Source organism: Podarcis filfolensis (genome assembly GCF_964270895.1).
Source record: "Podarcis filfolensis genome assembly, chromosome: 7".
In the NCBI taxonomy this organism is placed as follows: domain Eukaryota; kingdom Metazoa; phylum Chordata; class Lepidosauria; order Squamata; family Lacertidae; genus Podarcis; species Podarcis filfolensis.
In genome coordinates, this window is record NC_139603.1 from 42,588,476 (window position 1) to 42,596,114 (window position 7,639).

Genomic DNA, 7,639 nt, shown 5'->3' on the forward strand with positions numbered 1-7,639 from the left:
GGAAATATTCTGGCTCCTCTGGTTTGCAGGTCACAGATACTATCTAGATGGGTGGTGTTTTATAAAGCATTACGGATACCATAAATCAATTAAAGAACTTATTAAAGAATTATTACATGTACTGGTTTCTCACAGGAATAGGGAATCTCAGGCCTCTTTATCTGCCGCTTGAAATTCTCCCAAGCCATTCTTCTTTCCAGACCACACCCCTCACCAACATGCCTCTGCACACTCCCTGAGTGCTTTTGCCTGACTGCACTGTGCCCTTGAACTGTGTGTGTGTAAACCCCAGAGTTTTGCATGACTGGAATGTAGCCTACTGGTCAAAGGAATCACATATGGTCAAAAGTAAGGGTCAGGCATTTGTCTCTGGCCATGCCCACGACTGGTGTGTCATGTCTAGATAGTTGCCTACAAAAGAATATGACCCTAGAGCTGAAGAATATTCCCAATTCATGCTTTAGGATAAGATAACATTGGAGTTGTATAGTCTCCTTGTAATATTTGCTTTATTTGCAAATATATAAGCAGAGAATATTGGAAGCAAACAGACACCTCTGCATCACATCTTAGTGTAGGATTGCAGAGACCCAGGTTCAACATGAAGTTCACTGGGTGACCCTTGGCCAGTTACTGTCATTCTTATCTTCCAGGTTATGGGGAGGAGAGAACCATGTGTATGCCTCCTTGAGACACTTGGGATAAAGGTGGAACAAAAATAAATAACTAATATATATATATAACTGAATAACATCAGATTCCCAGAAAGATTTTCTGACTCCAGTTCATCTAGAGTTCATCTTCCATCAACTCAAATCCTTGTTGCCCTTGTGTCTGTTTTTCATGGCAAATAACAACCCAGGCTGGATTTTTTGGCAGGAAACCACTACAGGCCCCCCAATCCAAACTGGGACCATGATCTGCATCGGGGTCCTGAACACCTGTTTTTCTTTCAAAGCAAAAGGAAGAGGTCAGCTTAAGCAAACTTTAAAAATAAGTTTAATGCAATGCATACTTTTGACCCTTTGATCTTTTTGAATAGGAACTATTTGCTCTTTGAGTTTAGCTCAGACCTCAGCTTATATCTGCGTCTTAAGGGATCCAAGATGGATTTTCAGAGAGATCATCTTCATTACGCCTGCTTGCATCTTCCTTTTCAGTATGTTGTGATCTCATCTCCATAGTATAGTCCTTGGAGGACATGCCTGGGGTTTGTAGACAGTGTTGGAAAGTATCCTTTCAGAGTCTTTTTTTTGGAGTCATTGCTAGTTGTCTCAAAATGCAGTTTGAGGTCATCCCTTGGATAATAGATGCATCTAGATTACTGGATAAGGTGGAAAGAGCAGAATTCTTAAGGCACTATTCCATAACAGTTGACAGAATCATTGTGCATTTTGGACATACAAAAATTATTTCTGACAGCCGCTGGCATGATACATTGCACAATGTTAATACATTAGCTTCTCCAGCAAGCTCTTTCCATGGCTGTATGTAGCAGGATGCGATGGAAGGATGGCTGGGCTGGTGGGGGTGGGGCAGAGAGAAGAAATCTGAATGGACATGTTGATGAAAAGTAGTAATTATTGGATGCAAAGATCCTAGTTTGGGGCAAGTGCCCTTTGGTGAAAGAACCCTGGCAAAGATTTAACATGGCAAAACAGGTAGTGAAGTAAATTGTGGAAATATAGGCTGTAAAAACTTTAAAAATGTGCCCCTCCAGAATGTCACCTTTAAAAGCTCCTTCCAGAGTTCCTCACTTTCCCTAGCACAGAAAAAGACCACACGTTTAGTAAGTTATAAAATGGTTTACTTACAAACTCTCTTTAGGTCAGATTCATGAGCTTTTCCATTCAGCGGTCAGAAAAGTTGCACAGGCAACAAAACACAGCTTGGTTACAAAATGGTAAAATTTCCTGAAATATTAGTATAGGAAAATGTTAGTTTCAGACTCCAGTCTTGTCTGAAACAAAAGAGACTGGTTAAAGCCATGTGGCTGAGCTGGAGTAACCAGCTCAGACTTCCTCACATACCAAATCCACAGGTAGACCAACAGAAACACTTGATTGCCCATTTCCTCGCAAGGTGAAGGGAAGTGACATAGCTAAGCCTGGCAGGACAGCTTATTTATTGTTTGAAGTAATCAATTCGACTTAAGCATATTGGTTATATGAAGCTGGTTATCCCACAGGACCAACAGTAGGCAATGTTTCTGTATACTTTCTGTGAAAACATGTACACCCATTTACTGTACTTCCCTTAATACTTTGAAATAAGTACAGTGGTACCTTGGTTTTCGAACGTCTCGGAAGTCGAATGTTTTGGTTTTCGAATGCCAAAAACCCAGAAGTAACTGCTTCGGTTTGCGAACGCTTTTTCGAAGTCGAACGTGCCACACAGCTTCTGTATTGAGTTTTCCGGAAGTAAATGCTTCCAGAAGTAAATGCTTCGGTTTTTGAACGTTCAGAAGTCAAAAGATCTTCTGGAACGGATTACATTCGAAAACCGAGGTATTTTGCAGAACTCAGAATAAACATTTCCCTTATTTTCCTGCTCCAATGATTATTTTTTTTAATGGGCATACTTTAGAAAATAAAACATGCACCTTGCTAGCATATATTGATGATTCTAAATATAAAATTTTACAATACACAAATTATACTATTAAATCACAATTACCATCTCAATTTTAGATCAATATTTTCTAGTTTGCTGTAGAATGCATTGGCTTGACTAAACCTTTCTCCCTCTCCTATTTATTTTATTTTACATTTTATTTTATTATACACAGTGTTGTGTGGCCATGTAGGTCATTTGCCCCCAGCTGATTCTGAAATAGCCAACTTCTTATGTTTTGTAAACTATTTTGTGTCTTAGAACCATAGCCAAATATTTTGACAAGGACACATAGACATGGCAGCATGTCTTAACAATAGCTATCACCTTAAGGTAATATTTTTGTATATTATCTTTCTGTTCTCCATAGACGAAGGAAGAGTTGGCTGTGCTTTTAGAAAAAAAGGCAAGATTCAACTTTTTTTTTTCTTTTTTAAAGGAAGTTGAGAATGTGTTACTAATTGTCTCTGGTGTTTATATTTCCAAGCAAAGACTCTCAGCCAATAAGTAACATTTCCAAATTGATTATGAGGCATGTTTGGAGGTGTATTTTCTTTAATGATTTCTTAAGTGAAAGCTTGGCCTGCCTGTGCCTATGTTTTGAGTAAGGATCAGCAACTGCCCTTTTTTGGATAAAAACTGAATCCAGCCCTGAGGAGGTGTAGATGAATAAAGGGACTGATATGAGACAGCTAAATCATGCATTGGCAGAAGCTTATTCCAAAACCTTTGTGTCAAATCCAAAAGCTTTGGGAAGAGCACTCTACACATTGGTTTAAACTCTGATTGTTGTTGTTTTTTTTTTTAAAAAAATGCCCTTATCTATTCATTCCTGAAACCCCTGGATTTACCATTATAACTAAGAGCAAAATATGGCTTCTTTTGTCTGGTTACATAGGGAATAATTTTTATTGGAGGAATTAAAGTGAATGAAATTTGAAGCTATACTAAAGGGATAATTGTTCTAAGCCAACAGCTGTGTACACATTACCATTTACTCTGGTTCCTGTGCACTCCCACCAGTGGCATGGGTTGCCAGCACCTGGGGCAAGGTGCAAAAGGGGGAAGTGGCATCACCAGGGGGAAGGGGGCCAACACATTGCTGTGGGTGGGCTCCCCCATTTTTAGTGCAACTTTTCAGATGCGGGCTCTCCCAGGAGGTGCTGGACACAGACTCCTTGGTGCCATGACTCACCCTGCACCAGCCACTTCAGCTCTCTGTAGATCACCCACAGGAAGTTCCGCTGGCCCGGGCCAGGAGCTGGCATGCTGCCAGCCAAGGCTTGTACAGCTTCCTCTTCATCCGTGCCAGGCCCCCACCCATGTATTTTTAGAGCAGAGGTCAAAACTCAAGAGCTGGTCTGTGTTCCTCTTGGACAACATTTTTTTTATTTCCTCAGAAAGCCTTGAGTGATACAATTCCCTTTAAATGCCCCTGGGAATGGTACTACATCCAGGCATTCTGGGGAAATAAATATAGTGGCTGTGAGCCTGGAAGTGAGTGCAGAATGGAGTCTGTGGGTTTCCTTTGGGCACATGGCTACCATATATATTTTCCCAGAATGCCCATTGGAAAGCTGCTATTGTTAAAGCAGTTTAACATTCAGTAGCCATAACCATTCTGAGGGGAATGACACTTGGAGAAGGGCCTTCAAGGAAGAGCTCAAAAAACACAAATACCCTGGTCCCAAGCTATGAATGGCCTTAAAGGTAAAAGCCAGCACTTTTCCTTAGGATATTCTGGAGAAATGTTGGAGGGTATGGAGTTATCCGACCACTGAGCTGTCTGAATGCAACCCTATATAGGGAAGGGTTTTTTTTAAAATGTTTAATGTTTAATGTTTTATTATGTTTTTATATATGTTGGAAGCTTCCCAGAGTGGCTGGGGCAAACCAGTAAGATGTGTGGGGTATAAATAGTAAAATTATCATTATGGAATGGGACGTCCCTGTTTTCATCAGAGAAATATTGGAGGGTATGACATTGCCTAATCTAAACATTTACTGGTTTGAGTATTTAGTCCTAATATGAATAGAACAATGCAAAATAAGGATATTGAAATACCCATTTCCATAATAAAATGCTCTGCTGAAAATATTTATTCATAAATCTGTTTTAAAATCATTGTGTACCTTGAACCTTCACATCGGAGTGAATGGATTGGAAGCTACATTGCTGCTTGGCCTTAAACATCTCAAGAGACTTAAACGTTAACATCTGTTTTGTATTTAGCATTTGTGGAAGTGCTTGTTCTGGTAAAATGAAACTCTTAGCTAGTTAGTGACAAAAGAAAATAAAAACCTACCTTAGAAAAAGGAGGCTAGAAAGACTGCTGGATGTATGAATTCAAGGTTCCCAGACCACAAGAATTTTAATTGCCATAGCATATAAAGACTTCTTAGTTGAAGAGTGTGTAACAGAAGGCCTATTTAGTTATGTTTACTTTAGGCAGTGTAGCAATTAAGATTTCTGTGTACAGGAGCTATTCAGTGTAGGGGGTTTTTTTCATTTAAAATTGACAGGGTTCTAAAGGCAGAACTACCTTCTGCTTTTCTCTAAACCAGTGGAAATGGTTTTCATAAGTATCCCACATGTCTTCCCCTTGGTGCATTAAACCAGTGTTCAATCAACACTGCCACTGCTTAGTATTTAATTTGGTGCTTAGAAGACTAAGAGAACAATACTAATACTAATATCTGACAACCGGCGTGTGCATTTTTCTATATTAAAGCTCAGCATTATTTCTCCTCTAATACAGATAGGGGACGCGGGTGGCGCTGTGGGTAAAACCTCAGCGCCTAGGACTTGCCGATCGCATGGTCGGCGGTTCGAATCCCCGCGGCGGGGTGCGCTCCCGTCGTTCGGTCCCAGCGCCTGCCAACCTAGCAGTTCGAAAGCACCACCGGGTGCAAGTAGATAAATAGGGACTGCTTACCAGCGGGAAGGTAAACGGCGTTCCGTGTGCTGCGCTGGCTCGCCAGATGCAGCTTGTCACGCTGGCCACGTGACCCGGAAGTGTCTGCGGACAGCGCTGGCTCCCAGCCTATAGAGTGAGATGAGCGCACAACCCTAGAGTCTGGCAAGACTGGCCCGTACGGGCAGGGGTACCTTTACCTTTACCTTTAATACAGATAGAGTACTGTTTCAACTGTGATTATTCCCCTGCTTGGCAGTTATGCATTTAAGAAAAAATAAAGACTAACACTTTATTTTAATTTTTTTTTAAAGTCTTCCCAGAACTATGTGAATTGGGGAAGCCATTTTGCAAATCCCCTTAGCATCTTTCATACATTAGTTATATGAAGGTGATCCACGAATAGAAAAGTACGGTAAGCAGAATGAACCTTCTGGACCTGCCGCTAAAGAAAAATCATCTGAGCATGAACAGCTGCTCAAATATAGACACCCTTTGCAGATGTCTGTGCTCAGTGTGTAGACATTAAAGCTAGGGATGCCCTGTGTGTGAAGATAGGAACACTGATAGAAGGTACAGCCCCACTTCCTCCTCTACCTGTGAATCCCCATTATATGATTGGGTGAATGTGTAAAGGTGAAATTCTCAAACAGATTTTATTATGAAGTTTTAGTAAGCCTCTCCACTCCCTCCATCCCAAAGTAGAATGCATAGATTATGGGGGGGAAATACATGAACTTATTTAGCTGAATTTGCCCTGGGTGCACACCTCGGCTATCTGTTGTAAAAATTTCCACTCTAGCAAGACAGACACTAGTGATGCTAATATTAAAATCTACTGAGGCTTGTGATTCTCTTGAATGTCTTTTGAATTCCTTTTTACTATGAATGTAGCACTGTGAAATTTATTTGTGTGTATGTGTTTAAAAGTATTTCTACTGCACAGACACAAAAATTAATTTCATTTGTCCCATGGATTTTATTGGCACCTCAGAAGTATCCTCATAGTTTCCTACTGTGCAGTAATTGAATTTTTGAAATATGAGTTTGCCCTCTGTTGGAAAAAGTAAGATGAGATTTGCAGCCTTTCATAGTATTATCTACCTTAAGACTTCTCTATTTTAGATGGGAACAAAAGGCACAGATGGATTGCAACCATAAATATGTGCAATATCCAAACTGTGTCTTTCCCAGATAGTACAATGTTGTTTGATTCCTGTCTTGTAGTTCTGATTTATTTGTAACCCAAGTCTTATGTAATAAACGTGCATAACAAAATGCCTATATGCTCAGGGAAAAAAATAATTTTCATGCTGAACATAGCACACAACTATGTACGTGAGTCTTCCCCCGCCCCCCAAAAAAGCTTTCATTGTTTTAGGAAAACAGCCATTTATGAAATGGCATTTCCCCTATTTTTCATTTATGTTGCTTGTCTGTGCCTACAAATAAGCTTGTTTATCCCTTTAAAGGTCAGGTGGTGTGGCACAGCCAACCTTGATTTTCCTTTGCCAAAAGCTGATCCCAGCTAGCTGCTTTTGTAATCAATGTATCTGAAGTACTCAAGAAACAAGTCAAACAAACCTAAGGTCTGATTGTTATCTCAACTACATTAGTAACATCCTGGCAAAGAAGTTTGCTTGTTGGCAGGATTGTAGGCCTGCCTATTTGTAAAATAGGATATAAAAATCTGAATTTTAGGAACAGGTTGAGAATGACTTTTTCTTTTCCAACTATTAGAATGCAGTGAGTTGAAATACTAACTTTTATAGAAGAGAAGGACTATAGGGGGTGTCAATTTTTCACTTAAACTGGGGAAATGTTCAGCTATTTTACTCACTGAATTTTATTTGCTGAACCAGTGCGTTGTACTAGGAGAGTCAGTGAAAGAGCAGAATGTGAGTTGAAATTTTTAAGCAGCCTGCAGCTCAAGAACTCAGAAACATTAGAGCATACACAAGCATCACAGTTTTCTCCTCTGTGGGTATATGGTTTTCCCCCCCTTTACTTACCTCACTTTCCCCTGGTGAATGAGGTAATCTCTACATTATAAATTTGTAAGGGCCTTTAGGAGCCTCTGATATGCAAGATGCTTGATAAGTAGAAGGTAC

General features: G+C 40.1%; 1 long non-coding RNA gene across 1 annotated transcript; it reads right to left on the bottom strand.

The window, feature by feature from the left end:
• Positions 1 to 982: 982 nt before the first annotated feature.
• On the bottom strand, positions 983 to 7,414 carry LOC310766461. The gene is made up of 2 exons (XR_014550168.1): positions 7,369 to 7,414; positions 983 to 1,324 (listed from the first exon to the last, which is right to left on the bottom strand). It is a non-coding gene; the product is annotated as an uncharacterized lncRNA (long non-coding RNA).
• Between the last annotated feature and the right edge of the window lie 225 nt (positions 7,415 to 7,639).